Source organism: Dermacentor variabilis, chromosome 4, assembly GCF_050947875.1.
Source record: "Dermacentor variabilis isolate Ectoservices chromosome 4, ASM5094787v1, whole genome shotgun sequence".
Classification (NCBI taxonomy): domain Eukaryota; kingdom Metazoa; phylum Arthropoda; class Arachnida; order Ixodida; family Ixodidae; genus Dermacentor; species Dermacentor variabilis.
Window position 1 is genome coordinate 175,009,583 of NC_134571.1, and position 17,006 is coordinate 175,026,588.

A 17,006-nucleotide genomic window follows, 5' to 3' on the forward strand; every position below is an offset into this window, starting at 1 on the left:
TATTGAAGCTCTTGGTTCTTTCATACCAAGGAAGCCAAGCCACAGCCGCAGCATAAACAACCTTAAAAAATTAACGAAAATAACGCTGAGGGGGTCACAAAAATGTCGGGTAGTTGTTTGCGCTCTGTCGCCATAAAGCTTTACCAACAAACCCAACTATAACGCTTCTTCAGGATTTCCGTTGCATAGTTTAATGGCATTGCCCCATGAATCAGCACTTCTGCATTACATGCGAAGCTGATCTGGTGTCTCCAACACGACTCATATATGCACATTCAGCAATCTTACTCTTTAGTTTCTCTAATATCTTATCAATGGCCTACACAAGAGGTATAGGAAAGTACAGCCGTTTTTGCTTCCGTTATGAGCTGCTAAACATGCACGGCTTACAGAGTGTGCTTTCTTTGGAACTTCACCTACGGGGATTTGCAAATGGGCGTCACATGATATGTTCCTGAAAGGCGAGAACGTGGTCGTCTTACGCATGTAGCTATCTATCATAGAAGGTAAATAATTTAAGGGCATGAATCAAGCAGAAATTTAAACTGCCTTGGAAGAAATGCGTCTTCTCACTTTTTCTTTGTCCTCATCTGCGTCGGGCTATATGTATTTCTCGTAATAGATGAACAATAAGGAAGAATTTCGTGAAATATCTGATCTACTTATTACTAGCTAATACAGCACATATGTTGAGTGAAGGGCTCCAGGCACAAAAACTCGACATCCTTTTTTAGTTGGACCACTGTGGTGTTTTGCCCGCGGTATGAGATAAAAAGTCATAATCTTCAGAAGAATCCAACAAAAGTGCACAATCTTTATCGTGCAGGTCCACTTGCATGCATGCAAGACATAGTTGCAGAAAAAAAATGTACCCCGTTCGGAAGCACTGCTTGGCTTACATAAAACCCTACACATTTCGCGTCGCGTATAGAACCCGATTTCAAAACAATGGCAAACCAAGGCAACCGAACAAGGCAAAGGAATCAAGCCGGTGCGAGAGCCGACGCCAACTGAGGATACTACGAAACGACCGCTCTGGCTGACACCAGATGCTAGTACGAAAGCTGTGGTCGTACTTGTCCTCATGAAACCTGTTTCCCGTGCGCACGGAACTGAAGGGGCCCGTCTCATTGCCCTTCGCCTTTCCGCTTCTCATGGCTCGCGTGTTTAATCGGCCGCTCCGTGTTCGCTCTTTCAACTTTGGCTCTTGTGTCCTTCGCTTGCTTACGCCGCCAACGCTCGCCACAGGAACAGGTCATTGAGAGCGGCGACATAAACCTCAGGCTTATTTGAGCTGACGAAAAACACTCATATCCGTTGCCACATGCCTCTCAACGGAGGGCACGTTTCTCAACTTTTGCCTGAATACTGCTTGTGAGCGTGTTGAAGACGCATGAAATGCATTTTCACCACTTAGACCGGCTACAACTTTTCACCTAACCATCAATGCAAGACCTTTCTATTCACCTGCGCCTGATTCATGTAGTCAATATGTGTGTTTTGACTTCGTGGTGGGGGACGAAAACGGGCGCTTTCCACAGACGAAGAAGAAACGAAAAACTTTATGTAATATTTACAGATAGTGGATGACTGCTTAAAGGCAGCAGTGAGAGCGCATCAGAGCGACTGGGCGGCTGGAAGCGACTTTGTCTGCTCACAATTTGCCGGTTCGCCCTTAAATCCCTTTCGCGACCCCTCGTTGGCAGGAACCAGATTGAGCGAATTCTCGTCGGCAGGAACCAGGCGGGGCACGGTGATGACGTCGCCCGCGTCAAATTCTTGATTCGTCGCGGAAAAGTGGGAGCTTCCGTCACCTCGTGGTAGCCACGTGGTGCTCGTAGTATGGCAGAACCATGTGATGTATAAAATAAAGCAAAGTTTTTGTGTAGCTTATAACTAGAACGAAGATAGCTCTTATTTTCAAGTTGAGCATCGTAGACCACCCAAAGCACCAGTGTAGAATTTTAGCAATCTAGGCACCAAATCCAGCTCAAAAAATAAATGTAGCAAGTTAGCGCTCAGATTGAGCAAATCGCCTTACCATTATCGCGCGGTTTTGTAGACCAACTTCTCAACTAGCCAATTTTGTTTTGTTTTTCGTCATGTAACTAGAGTGGGTCATTTTGAGCCCCTTTGTCCGTATACTTGCAGGAATGCTTCTGGAACCGGAGAAGGGGAACAGCAAGAGTGCTGCGCTGTCCCTGGCCAGGTTTCACGCAGACATGATGCCTTACCCGACCACGCCAACGGACACACGGGCGATAAAGCCCCTATTTTTAAGGAATCTGATCAATCGTCTGTGAAGATGTCGTATCGGAAGTGCAAAATATGTGGTAAACTGATAAAACAGGCTCGCAATCTAGCTGCACATTACCGCACGCATACATGCGAGAGACCATATAAGTGCAAAATATGTGATAAGTCGTTCGCGCATAAACAGACTCTCCATAACCCGCCGTGGTTGCTCAGTGGCTATGGTGTTGGGCTGCTGAGCACGAGGTCGCATTTCGATGGGGTCGAAATGCGAAAACACCCGTGTACTTAGATTTAGGTGCACGTTAAAGAACCCCAGGTGGTCAAAATTTCCGCAGTCCCCCACTACGGCGTGCCTCATAATCAGAAAGTGGTTTTGGCACGTAAATCCCCGTAATTAAAAAAAAAGACTCTCCAGAAACAGATTTACACAGTAGTGAAACCCCATATCTGCCAAAAATGTGCTAAACCATACAAAAGCAACACGGAACTTACCGTGCATATCAGATCGCATTGTAGCTGCAAACCTTTCGTTTACGAAATCTCCAATCTCTCCTTTAAGCACAACGAAAGTCTCAGAAATCACGACCAAAAAGTTCACGAGGTCAAAACATCGTACGAGTGCAAGCAGTGTGGATTTCGTTTCGCAAGTAAACGGGGCCTCGACGCACATCTGTGCCAGAATATTACCTGCGAATTATGTGAACATTCATTTAGAGATGCACTTGAATTGACTGCACACCTCGTGACAGGTACGAGTGGGCAGTCGTAACACTGCGGTTCGTGCGCGATTGAGGTAAGTTGCCCGCGGCTTTCGCATAAGAACGTAAGACTGAAGCCGTGAAGGAAAACAAAGCGGACATTCTCCCATGGGAGCGATAAACAAAACGCATCGTTGGCCGATACCATATTCTATCGACATTTAAATTGGCTGAGTAAAATGCACGATGTAAATGTTGCCATGTGGTATTTTAGAGATTACGCGACAAGACGTCGTCGCCGCAAGTATTTTGGGTGTCTCTAGGTCCAAAGAATGCTGCGCGTCCTTGTCAGCGGCCATTGTTTGCATAACTCCACGTGTTAGGTCGCGAACGTAGCTTTAGCAAACTTATTTTAACACAAACCCTAATACGGTGCAAGCTTGTATTTTGCGTAACTCGAGGAATTAAATGTCCGTAAAAGATTCTTGACTCCTAATTTTGTGAGAAATTGCTTTTGCAAGTGTTTGGACCGTGTAGGGCTGGTAAACCTGCTGTAAGGGAACTCTACTTCATGATTTTGCAGTATAGATAGAAGATAACATGTCTCATTAGGAAGGGTTTAAAAAATAGGCGCATTGTTTTCTTGTAAACTAAAACGTAATCTCTGCCAGTAATTAGGGTCTATAGACCCTTTTGCCTTCCAGACACAGCTTTACGACAGTATGTAGACACATTGTAAGCACGGGAAACGTTATTTCTTTTAACATTAGCTGTTTTAGTTCCATTCTTCACTCTGATATTCATACTGAATAACTTTGTTCGATACCATAGACTAAGCCGATGATAGTAGTGACACTTTATTATGTTTAAATCATGTGGAGCTTCACAACAGGAAGTTTTTTCACTACGAATATTTTATTGCTGTATCGACGTGGAACATCTGTCATTTTAAAGCGCAGTTCCATGTCCACTCTGAAGTCGTTCCCTTTTAATTGCACCCCACTCAAGTCACAGCTGGGAATATTTTAGCCTGGAGTGAAAAACTTATCCCTGCGAGCAATGACAGGACGATTGAGATACAGTTTATTAGTTTTATTATTGACCCCCGTACTTCTATAATTTTTCCAGTGAACGCGTTTCACCGAATAACACATCTTAAGTTAGAGCTCAGGCCATGAGGTACCAGCATGTACAAAAATTTCCGCAGCATTCTCGTAAATTCTATCTTTTCCTATCTTGTATTCCAGCCCTCTGTAATCAAATTGCACGCACAACGCGAATTCAGTAGTGCATTCAGGAAAACACGCGAGCGCCACTGATTACGCTGGAATCTTCCACGAAAAAAAGTTAGAATAGCCGTTAATACTCGTTAATCCCAAAGAATTTGTTCGACGATCGACTCAAGTGCTCGACACTATCTTTCTGCGCGATCGTAACTTGCGGTTATGATGTTACGTAACTTGCGGTTACGGTTCTGCCCCATCGTAACTTGCGGTACTTCACGGTTTTTGTTACTGTATTCAACGTCACTTTAACGTGACATCTCGTTGAGGTTCTTCCTTGGGACCTTATAAACCCTGCCAGCCGTAATAATAATGCTCACTTCATCATGGACCAGACAGCAAGAAACAGGTTACGACTGCTCATAGTGCACGGACGGCTTCTCGAGAAGACTATGAAGATCATGGCCCACACAGCAGCCACAGTGACAATCTCTGTTTTCCCTGCAGCGACAGATGCTGCAAAAGCCAAGGGCACTATTGATATTTATTCGTCGTCATCATAAGCCTGGCTGGCCCCACTGCAGGGCAAAGGCCTCTCTCATACTTCTCCAACTACCCCAGCCATGTGCTTATTGTGGCCATGTTTCCCCTGCAAACTTCTTAATCTCCTGCACACACCTAACTTTCTGCCACCCCCTGCAACGCTTCCCTTCTCTTGGAATCCAATCCGTAACACTTGATGACCATCGGTTATCTTTCCTCGTCATTACATGTCCTACCATGCCCATTTCTTTTGTTTGATTTCAACTAAGATGTCATTACCTCGCGTTTTTTCCCTCACTCAATCTGCTCTTTTGGTATACCCTAACGTTACACCCATCATTATTCTTTGCATAGCTCGTTGCATCGTCCTCAATTTAGTTAGAACACTTTTCGTGGGCCTCCATGTTTCTGCCCCGTAGGTTAGTACTTTTAAGACACAGCAGTTATGCACTTTTCTCTTGAGGGATAATGGTAAACTGCTGTTCATGATCTGAGAATGCCTGCCAAACGCACCCCAGCCCATTCTCATTCTTCTGATTATTTCAGTCTCATGATCCGGTTCCACGGTCTCTACATGCCGTAAGTAGGTGTATTCCCTTGCCAATTCCAGTGCCTCGCTACCTATCGTAAACTGCTGTTCTCTCCCGAGACTGTTAAACATCACTTTAGTTTTCTGCAGATTAATTTTTCGACCCACCCTACTGCTTTGCCTCTCCAGGTCAGTGAGCATACATTGCAATTGGCCCCCTGTGTTACTAAGCAAGGCAATATCATCAGCGAATCGCAAGTTACTAAGGTATTCTCCATTAACTCTTATCCCCAATCCTTCCCAATCCAGGTCTCTGAATACCTCCAGTAAACACGCTGTGAGTAGCATTACAGAGGTCGTATCTCCCTGCCTGACGCATTTCTTTATTGGGATTTTGTTACTTTACTTTGAAGGACTACGGTGGCTGTGGAGCCGCTATACATATCTTTTATAGTATTTTTACATATGGCTCGTCTACACCCTGATTCCGTAATGCCTCCATGACTGCTGAGGTTCCGACTGAATCAAATGCTTTCTCGTAATCAATGAAAACTATATATAAGGGTTGGTTATATTCTGCACATTTCTCTATATCCTGTTGATATTGTGAATATGGTTTATTGTTGAGTAGCCTTTACGAAATCCTGCCTGGTGCTTTGGTTGACAGAAGTGTTCCTGATTCTATTTGTGATTACCTTTGTAAGTACTTAGTAGGCAACGGACAGTAACCTGATCGGTCTATAATTTTTCAAGTCTTTGGTGTCCCCTTATGAATTAATATTATGTTGGTATTCTTCGTAGATTCCGGTACGCTCGAGGTCAACAAGCATTCCGTATACCGCGTGGCCAGGTTTTCTAAAACAATCTGCCCACCATCCTTCAACAAATCTGCTGTTACCTGATCCTCCCCAGCTACCTTCCGCCTTGCACAGCTCCGAAGGCTTTCTTTACTTCTTCTGGCGTTGCTTGTGGAATGTCAAATTCCTCTAGATTATTCTCTCTTCCATTATCATGGGGGTGCCACTGGTACAGTATAAATCTCTATAGAACTCCCCAGCCACTTCTACTGCCTCATCCAAATTAGTAATGATATTGCCGGCTTTGTCTCTTAACGCATACATCTGATTCTTGCCTATTCCTAGTTTCTTTTTCGCTGCTTTTTCGCGGCTTCCTCTGTTCCTGAGAGCATGTTCGGTTCTATCCATATAATACTGCCTTATGTCAGCTGTCTTAGCCTTGTTGATAAACTTGGAAAGTTCTGCCAGTTCTATTCTAGCTGTAGGGTTAGAGGCTTTCATACATTGACGTTTCGTAATCAGATCTTTCATCTTCTGCGATAGCTTACTGGTATCCTGTCTAACGAAGTTACCACCGACTTCTATTGCAAACTACTTAATGATACCCATAAGATTGTCGTTCATTGCTTCAACACTAAGGTCCTCTTCCTCAGTTAAAGCCGAATACCTGTTCTGTAGCTTGATTCGGAATTCCTCTATTTTCCCTCTTACTGCTAACTCATTGATCGGCTTCGTATGTACGACCTGCTTGCGCTCCCTCCTGAAGTCTAGGCTAATTCGAGTTCTTACCATCCTATGGTCACTGCAGCGCACCTTATTGTGCACGTCAAAATCTTGTATAATGCCAGGTTTAGCGCCGTGTATCAAGTCTATTTCATCTCTAGTCTCACCGTTCGGGCTCCTCCACGTCCACTTTCGGCTATCCCGCTTGCGGAAGTAGGTATTCATTATCCGCATATTACTCCGCTCTGCAAACACTACTTATAACTCTCCCCTGCTATTCCTATAGCCTATGCCATATTCCCCTACTAAGTTGTCTCCAGCATGATTCTTGCCTACCCTGGCATTGAAGTCGCCCATCAGTATAGTGTATTTTGCTTTGACTTCACTCGTTGCTTATTGCAGGTCTTCATAGAAGCTCCGGACTTCCTGGTCATCATGACTGGATGTTGGGGCGTAGGCTTGTACGACTTTCAATTTGTATTTGCTATAAAGTTTTATAACAAGACCCGCCACGCTCTCATTAATACTATAGAATTCATGTATGTTACCAGCTATATCCTTATTAATCAGGAATCCAACTCCTTGTTCTCGAGCCTCCGCTAATCCCCCGTAGCACAGGGCGTGCCCGCTTTTTAGCACTGTTTATGCTTCTTTTGTCCTCCTAACTTCACTAAGCCCTATTGTATCTCTATTTACTGCCCGCTAATTTCTCCAATGACACTGCTAGACTCGCCTGACTAGATAACGTTATAGCGGTAAGCGTTGCCAGGCTCAGATTCCAATGGTGGCCTTTCCGGTCCCAGAGATTTTTAGCACCGCCACTGATCTAGCGGAGATTATCTTTTGAAGATCCGGAAAGCTGGCTGAAAACATACGCAAGAATCGCCACGTTCAACAGTTGAAAGTTTGACAACCTGTGGTATAACTAACCCTCAATAGAAGACACCGCCAAGACGTAATTGCAGAAACTTGCATCCACCCTAACAACGTGCCAGCCGTTTCGCAGAGGCTTCTTGCAAACATTCACCCCGTCAATCCCGACATGCCTGAGAAGAAAACAGCCAAGATCATCGCGAAATTTCTAACAGAATCCACGGTCATCGTAATGGCGTTGAAAATGCGTAATCGGCAGCATAGGCACCTAGGCCTTTCGCCGTGTTGAAAAATGAAAGCACTAGTCTCCGACGATTCGCGAAAGACCACCAGAACCGTTTCACGCGGAGAACTGCGAGGTGTTCTCTTTGACACAGCCTGAAGTAGTCTTCATTGCTGACGTGGTGTGGAGGGAAATCCAGCAGTCACTTGGAGTTCATAAATTGCCACAACTCAAGCCAAGATTAATGGCCTACGTCACTGTTTTCGGCCGTTGGCGTCGCACATCGGGCGGCACACGACCACTGCCTGGTCTCCTGTCGCTGTGGTGAAGTCGGACAGGTTTGTTGCCGATGCCGATGCCGTGACATGGGACTACGAAATTTTGCCATAGAGAAAGATAAACGTAAAAAAGGGACACTCCCGTAGGGCCCTGCGGCATAGGCGCTGTACTGCCGCCAGTGTCCCATGCAGCTGGTCAGACCGCCAATTTTGTCTTCAGAGATTTAATAGACGTGGTTTATCTCTGTTTTAGTTTTGGTTTTGATAGCAATGCTTTCGATTTTGGTTACCTTAGCAGCTGAAAATGTTCAAGTACGCCGCCTATAGTGAAGCACATAAGTTTTAATAATTCATTTCCATGCATACCCGACATTTATACGTAATCTGCCTGCAGATCGCAACCTACTTTACTGCAAAAGCCGCCAAGCTTCTCTCAGAGCCTTAGCAAGGCTGGAATGGTTCATGCAGACTGAAAAACTCATGCAATCAGAGTTCCCATCTTTTCAATTCTCTTGCAGTTTTTAAGGTGTTTTTCTCAGTTGCATGCATTAGGAAGTAGTTGGTCCATTCAAAAACGTTTATTGTTTGCATAGGAAACTCAACAGAAAAATGCTAATTCACACGCTCGATAAACACAGACACAGAAATACGCAAACTACAAGAAGAATGTTTTATCCATGACAAGCAACGCGTCAAGTAAACGTCGAACTTGCAAACCAGTCCAGGCGCATGCAGCGTGCATATAAGGTCAGGCAAACATCCTTTGCACAGCGATCCTAAATGTGCATTACACTGCTCGAGCCACTTCAAATGAAACGTTTGTGTGATGGTACGTGTGAGGCACAGATAACAAACTCTTTGCTTTAAACTGAAGGTCTCGCCAGTGACTTTTGGAAAATTACACCTTGGAAGGAATAAATATGTTCTTTTAGAAAAGGCCAGTGCAAAAACAAACGGGTGGATGCACAGTAAATGCCTGCCACGGCTGTGATTGTATGCTACACGTGCAAAACACGCTGACCCAGCGTAACAAACGTCTTTATAATCATGTCCTTAACTCAAGAAACAGCAAAATTTCATCTGCATAGAAAACAACTTACCATACGAGCAAGGTGACGCAAGGAAAGCGTAGTGGGGTGCGCGTACCCAACGACAGATGACCGGCGCAGCATCAACGTCTCTATTTCTATAGATACAGGATGTGTAGACCTAAACCCGTAGACGCCTAATAAGCTGTCTACCTTTGAGGTGAAGGGGAAGGGGAAATCGCTACCCCGGCTGGCCGGTGGTCAGGTTCTCATCCGCTCGGCGCGAAACGGCACGAGGGTCTGCTCTTTACGTAGATATGTTTCAGTATGCTCTCGCCGTTAACTATACGCGTTTTGCAGAGAGGCGAACGACCAAGTGAAATTGCAGACTACTTGGCTGCAGTTCAGCGGAGACTCCATCGACATTGCCGTTCGCCATCGCCGGGGCACTGCCTCTTACTGCAGTGCCAACAGTACACTGGGTCAATCTGTGGCCGGTATGGGAGCCCATATGCGGTAAACTAAAAGCGGCAATCGATGGAAGTGCGCGGTTGCAGTTCGATGAAATGTCGAAGTTCCTCGACCACCGACGCCTGATCAGCGTGTCAACGGAACGACGACATGCTGCCGTTTCTACGAAGCTCCGCGGAGGAAACCATGCTGCCTCAGGAATAACTGACGACGCGACGTAACAGACGGACACTACGATGCAGCTATGATCCGACGCCTCGAAAAACCTAAGGCTGGACCATGAACTACCAACATCGACGTGCTTTTCTATGGCCACTTAGTCACCGCTTTATTGGACATGACGAAGCGGACCGCTCCTTCATGAGTCACCCGTTAACCGCGCAGTGGGGGGAAGTTATGACTACATGACAAGACCCCAATCCGAGCACCTGGATGTCACCCGACAAAGATGACTGGAAAGTGCACCTTGGTCGAACGCAAGCCTTCGGTGCCAACTGTGCGTACGTAGCCTGGGCTTACAACACGAAAATGAAAGAATCAATTCAGATCACGGCGTTCAAACTAGTCAAGCGAAAGGAACATAACTGCGGCTCTCAACGCCACGCTGCCACATTTCACCGCCGAAGAAACTTTTCACGACGCCAGCTTTCTGCGGTGCGCCAAAGAACCGCGACAACTGGCCCGTCTATAGGCATCAATGACCAGCCAAAGATGGATAGCCAACGCTAGAACCTTCGATGACGCTTTGTGGAATAGCACCGTGGCGACCGCGTTTGGGTTTGCACCCCTATAAGCTGACATGGACTGAGTGGAAAGCTACGGCGATGTTATTGCGCACTCGACGCGAAAATTCACTGAACATGCGCACGTAACTTCGATGTAGTGCCGGGGGCACGCAACCATAGTGGCGCCGCTCTGGCCCCTAAATCAGGCCCATAGTCAAGTCGAGTCAAGCTCAGGCCCGTAGCTAACGAACTCTGTAATTTCGTTATTTTCTTTCTTTACTACGCCATTTGTATTTCGCTCTCGTGTAGCGCTCATAGTAATCAGACCACACCTTTTGAGATGGGCGCAATGACACATGTACGGTTTATCTTTCTTCGGTGTACGCGTCTGGACCTTTAACAAATGCTAGGTTATCGATCGGCGCATGCCACGCTTGCATTCATCGGAACATTCCGGGTCGTCGTCGCCAACTTAATCTGCTGTCTGTCTTTTAGTGGAACTTTGCGTTATCAGATTGCATGGGTGACGAGAGCTGTGTTTTGCATTCTGTAAGGCGCTTGAGCACGTTCGATTACGCTGGAATCTTCGAGTAAACTTTTACGGAAACCGACGCACTTGAGTCGCAGATGAGTTTTCCGAAGATCGACGCATGTGCTCGGTGCTATCATTCAGCCCGAGTGAAACTTGTTTTCTGGGCACAATTTTGATCAATAAAGAGTTGGTTTCATGACTCTTGGTTCTCGCCACTGTGTTCTTCACGGTCACTGGAAAGTTAGCGGAAACGTACTCCAAAGTGAAACTCCTATCCAGGCGGAAGGTACCTGTGTTTTCTGGCATCGCTTTAGTTTCATATTTACTCTCTCTGCCAAATGAAGCGCGAACAGCGGAGCCCGTGTGCGAATCATAACTGAGTGAAATGTGGGCGCCGTTGGCTAGTCTTAATGCACTGGGCGAAGAGGCTCGCATTACACTGCGATATTTTCGCATCCGCTTTCTTTGATTTCCTGTTTTGTCACTTTGGAAGTAACGAGAAACAAAATGGAGGGCAAAATGCTGCAGTGAAGGGCCAGCATCATCGTCCGGTGAGGTCTTACCAGAAGTGTCCGCCTCTCAAAGCTGACGACTGGCAGACGGTGCACACTAAACTTTTGTGTTCCGCTCGGAAACACACTGCGCTGTTTGCATCTCATTCGGTGCCGATAGCATAATATTTCGGCATATTACGAGAAGGAATATAAGGGGGAAATGAATGAAAGGCAACTGTCTCTAGCAAAAATACGCACACACCCAGAATCTTTGCCTGAAACTGTTCCTCGCTAATTGAATAAAACAAATTACAAATATAATGAAATTGAAAGTGGATGAAAAAAAAACGACCTGCCGATAGGGGTGCAGGATCCCACGTTTTCGCAATGCACGTAGGATGCTCTACACTCTAAAAACAGTTGCACCCTTTGGGGTGTATATTTGTCCCACAACAGTAATCGTCATCCGTCTTGCCCGCGTTTCCTTTCTTTAACGCTGCCAGTCCGGTACTTCCCAGTCACGAACTCCATGCGCGTTATCAGTGTGACGCAGCGTTCTCGACAGGAAGGTAGCGAGTGCCGAGTTTTCAAGCAAGGAAACGCAAGCAAGGCAGATGACGATTATTGTTGTGGGACAAATATACACCGAAAAGGGTGCAAACTGTTTTTAGAGTGTATACATACGAGAAGTTTCGCTGATGGGGACGCCGGCGCAGGACGCCGACGCCGATACAGGATTTTCTTTTATACGTGCGGCGCCCCTAACGCTTTTGTGCTTAAATTTATCGTTCCGTTAACGAAATGCAACAGACGCAAGAGACCTGTGACCTGGGGCAATAAGGATTGCAGCAAGCCGTAAAAGAAACACAACGAAGCACTGGGCGTACTTCGTCGATACCCAAGCACGAAAAATTTTACCTGATCAAAAACGTAAGTCATACAGCACCCGACATGGTCCAGGCTGAAGAGCAAGTTGGCGAAAGTTTCGAACGTGAAGGTTTATCGCATTATATATCTTTTGTTGCTTCGCGGGTAGATCATTGTAATGGCAACTTTGGGTGTGGTGCGCTTTTTCTTGATAACCAATAAGTTTTTTTCACCTAGGTTTCTATAAACTGTGTTTAACACGCTTAGCAAGCATCATCATTGTGGCAAACATGTACACGGACGGTTATCAATAATTTTTCGAGTAATATAATATATAAATAAAATTATTTGCCAGTCAGTGTCGTGCATTGGGAAAAGTCTTGCGTAAACTGAGTTCAAAATTTACTTATGGGAATTGCGTAATTACGGGAACAATGTCCAGCTACGCTACCACTTGATATCATTGTTTATTGACAGATTTATTTAGAAAGCATTGAATATACTAAACACGGAAATAAAGGCCCTTCCGATTAGCATTTGGAGCATACATTCCTCTACGAAGGCTACACAAAGTCACGTATGTCGTTCCCGAAAAGTATGAGAAACCAAAAATAAAGCCCGTATCTGCTAGTAGCCATAAATAAATTACTTTAGGCAACGCGCAGAAACGCACGTAGGACAACAGAAGTGAACAAATACACAACGCTTCACTTCTGTTGTTCTGTATGCCTTTTTCGCGCTTTCCCTGAAGTTATACAGTACCAACTAGCACACTTGTCTCTTTTTTTGAAGAAATCAAATACTGCACTGCGTATGTATCACCTATTGAGCATTTGTGGGCTTTCTATGTGGCGTGAATGCATTGCGTATGCAGACTGCTACCCTTCTGAGAGACTGATTTTGCCCTTTCACTAAATCACCCTGTTGGCGAGACTTTTCGCTCTTGCTTACGCAACAAATACCCACATAATTTACCTCAATAAATTAACGTTGTCTGAGCCACTAGCGGGCTAACATCGCCTGGTGATGCTGAGTATAATGTATTTTCAACTGGCACAGCTACAGCAAATACACATAGCACACTGAGGCCTGCTTGGATTAGAACAAGCTCAAAAACCATCGACGTCATAACTTTCCGCTATTTTTCTCAGTATTCACTCGTGTTCGCAGCGACGGAAGCTTTTGTACCGCAAGCATTTTCACGAAGCAATGGAAGCAGAAGGTAATGGCAACTGTCCCTATGGTGATTCAAACCATGGCGAAACCAGGAGCATGATTCCGCTCACTCCGAGAGCACAGGGAAAATTGACTCGACTTACTTGTTGTGGCTACATACTCGCAACTGTTATAAAGGCTTCGAACTTGGTTCTTTTTCATCCATATTTGAATAAAGCTTGTAAAACACAAATCTATGAGGTGCTGAGTGGGCAACACCATATTTTGTTTAACGTCGGCACCACTCGTGGTGCTGGGTGTGAAACGCAGTATACGACTGTGGAGCAATATCTGTATCCAATCTCAAGGGTCTGACTGAGATACGACTACGCACGACGCCTGAGCATTCGCTACCGAAGAACAACAGCAAGTGCGAAGCAGTTGCCGTCCTGTATTCCTAGTGGTCAGCGAAGACAGCACTGGAATTTGTGGGCAACAAAACAAAGCGAGCGCAACTCGTCAGGTGATAAGAACTACCCGCTTCACTTCAACTGAGCCAGGGAATGCCACAGCAGTCAGCCGAATCGCATCCTCTGGTAATCAAAGAAAATTATGGGGTTTCACTTCGGAGACAACTTTCTCATTATGAGGCACGATTATGAGAACTCCTGAAGTTTAGAGCACCGGGGCTTCCTTAACGTTAACTGAAATGTAAGTACACGGGCGTTTTCGCATTTCGCACCCATCTAAATGCAGGCGCCATGGCATGGATTCGATGTCGCGATCTCGTGCTTTAGCAGACCAAAACTATAGATGTCGTAATCATACGCTAGTTAGGGCTAACTTAGTTTGTCTACCTCCTGCGTTTCCGCGAGCGCTTCCACGAGCAAAACTTTTTAAGAGCAACACTTCACTATGAGATGAGCATGAGAGAAAAGTAATGATATTACCTAATAAGGGTACTTTTTTTGTAATAAGTGACGTCTAGTCAGGCGATTTGCCGGACAGATATTACGAGTAATCGGTGTGACTCTGCCGGCGTTCAAAAATTTGTACGTTAGCCTCAAACTAGTGGCGCACTCAAACGCCGAGATTTTTCCAGATATGCCATATCATTTTATTCGAAATCCCGAAGTGACAAAAGTTTTATTAATTTCCGTTTTTCCTTCATATTTGTGCGCACGCGCGGTGGTTCAACAACACGCAGTCGACAATACCCGCCAGTTATAGGATATTGAAACATCAGGCATGGCTGAAGAAAGCAGCAACGAATACACGCCTCTTGACTTAAGCATGAAGGGTGAAGCAACACCGAGTACAAGCCCTTGCGGTACACAGGGCGCTTCATCTACTTTGGGCGCCTGCACAACGGGAGTTTCACCACTTTTCAATTTTTTCATTTAATACTGTTACCCTTAGACACGATCCACATAACAGGCTTTAAGATCTGTACTTTGTTCCCACCTAAAATGGGTCTCTTTGACAGCCAGCTTGTGCTTTGAAATCGGAGGCTTTCTAAGATCGACGCGTCGACGTAAGGGTGGTGCGAAAATATTGCCATGTTCTGCGCAAAGTTAACTGTTTATTGCTCAGGATAAGACTTTTCAGAAAATGAAGCGAACGTATACTTACAAAGGAAATATTTTTCATTGGTGTATAATTATTGCACAGCACACACGTGATGGGGTGCTATAGTTTGAAGTCCCGGGAACAATTCCAGATGGCACCACCGTATTTCTATGAAAGCCACTGTAAACAGGCTCTTGATTACATGCATTTAGGGGCTCGTTACAGAAACCCCAATGGTCAGAATTATTCCGCAGTTCCCCTAAATTTGGCAGGAGTTTGATCAGTTCATGGCTCTTACACAAAGAAAAACCTCGAAATTAGTTTTAACCGCAGTAAACAATTGCTGTGCCGCACCATAAATGTTTTCCAGACAACTCGTCAAAGTGCGCAATAATACTGTCATTTTCCAACTAACAAAACAGTGGGACCAAGTGGGCACTGAGAGCTTAAAGTATTGCTTTACTAAAAAGAAAGCCCCGTGCGTGAAAAGCCACTACTTTGTTTAAAACAAATTGTTCTTCCATTTGTCTGTGTTCCTTAAGGGCAATACATGCGCATTAGAGGAAAACACTCTTATTCCGCTTGGAGTTGTGTGGCTGAAGAAGGTACTTGTTCGTGTTTTTATTGTTTTTGAAAGCGTAAATTTAGATTACTTAGTTCTATTTTTTTTTCAAATAACAAACTGGGGTGAGTTAATACCACAGCGATAAAAAAGTGGGAAGTCATGGTATTCTACGGTACCCTTTACCATATGTGAACGAATGCTGGTACACGTCGCATTTCAGCTATTTTCTTGCTATGCATTGCATCAGTCTTAGGATATTTTTCATGCGTTCTCAGAAGAATCTTTGTCGTTCGAAAAATTATATATAGGCTCCAGCGAGTGACATAAATACTCCAATACTTGGCTAAGAGGCAGAAACCTGCTTGTATTCCTCAGAGATAGTCAATTAAGACCATAATTTCAAATATTACCTGAAATTTGATATATTCCTCATAGTTGCCTGACCCATGAGTCATGATTCTAATTGACGTGACAACGCCATATTCACCACGGCTTTGCCCAATCGCATCAGGGAGGCACAAATACTAATTATTCTAACATCAGCGCAGGTTTGCATCGTAATTGCAGTGTCATTGTAATACTTCAACCTGTTTTATTCATGCAAAAACATGTTCCACTGTTTAAGAGATGTTATTCCGAAATTATTGTTAGGATTCTGTCATTGCAGCAAATGGAGCAAGAATTTTGTAAACAAACTACATAGGACTCGTTGTAACTACTTCCACAGGTAAACTGACAGTATTTGTGCAAGTCAAGGCGCCGTTTCGTCTATGGTGGATGAGTGCTTTCCACCATGTATTGCCCCGAGTGTGCCGTTCGTCCTATGCCAGCCAACATGGCCGACATTTAATGTGAACGTAACATTGCGAGTAGTGCGTTTACAAAACCCGACTTTGCTTTTTCTGAACTTTGGTGTATTAAAACCTCATTTCACATTTTTCTTGTCACAGCTTGTACCCGTCTGTCCAATACTTCATTATTTATAGGATTTCTGACGACACCTTGCTGTACCAGAGGAACACGCAGCAACCGCCCATGACCGACGAGACTTGCAACGTCGACGGTACGTAGGCGATTGTCACTCGCCTTTACCACAAAGATGGCAGATAGCCCCTACGATTACCGTGGTAGCGGTATATTAATAGTGCATAAAGATGCACTTTACCAGCGCCGCCAATATGGTTTCCGCATGAGCTAGCTTATAGCTGTCCTTACTAAGAAATTTTTGGTTAACATATTATATGCAAATTCATAAGTAACCTATGCAATACAAGTTTTCAATGAATTTGTTCTTGAATCGGTGGGCTGGTGATGCACGTTCCTAGATTAAAGCAGAAGCCGAGACTGGTGCATTCTATGCAGTGATTAATTCACTTGTAAATGGAATCATCGCTTGACTTTTTTGTAATCTGATTAGCTTTCCTTGGTTACGTCAAGCATTATTCGTTCTGCCCGTA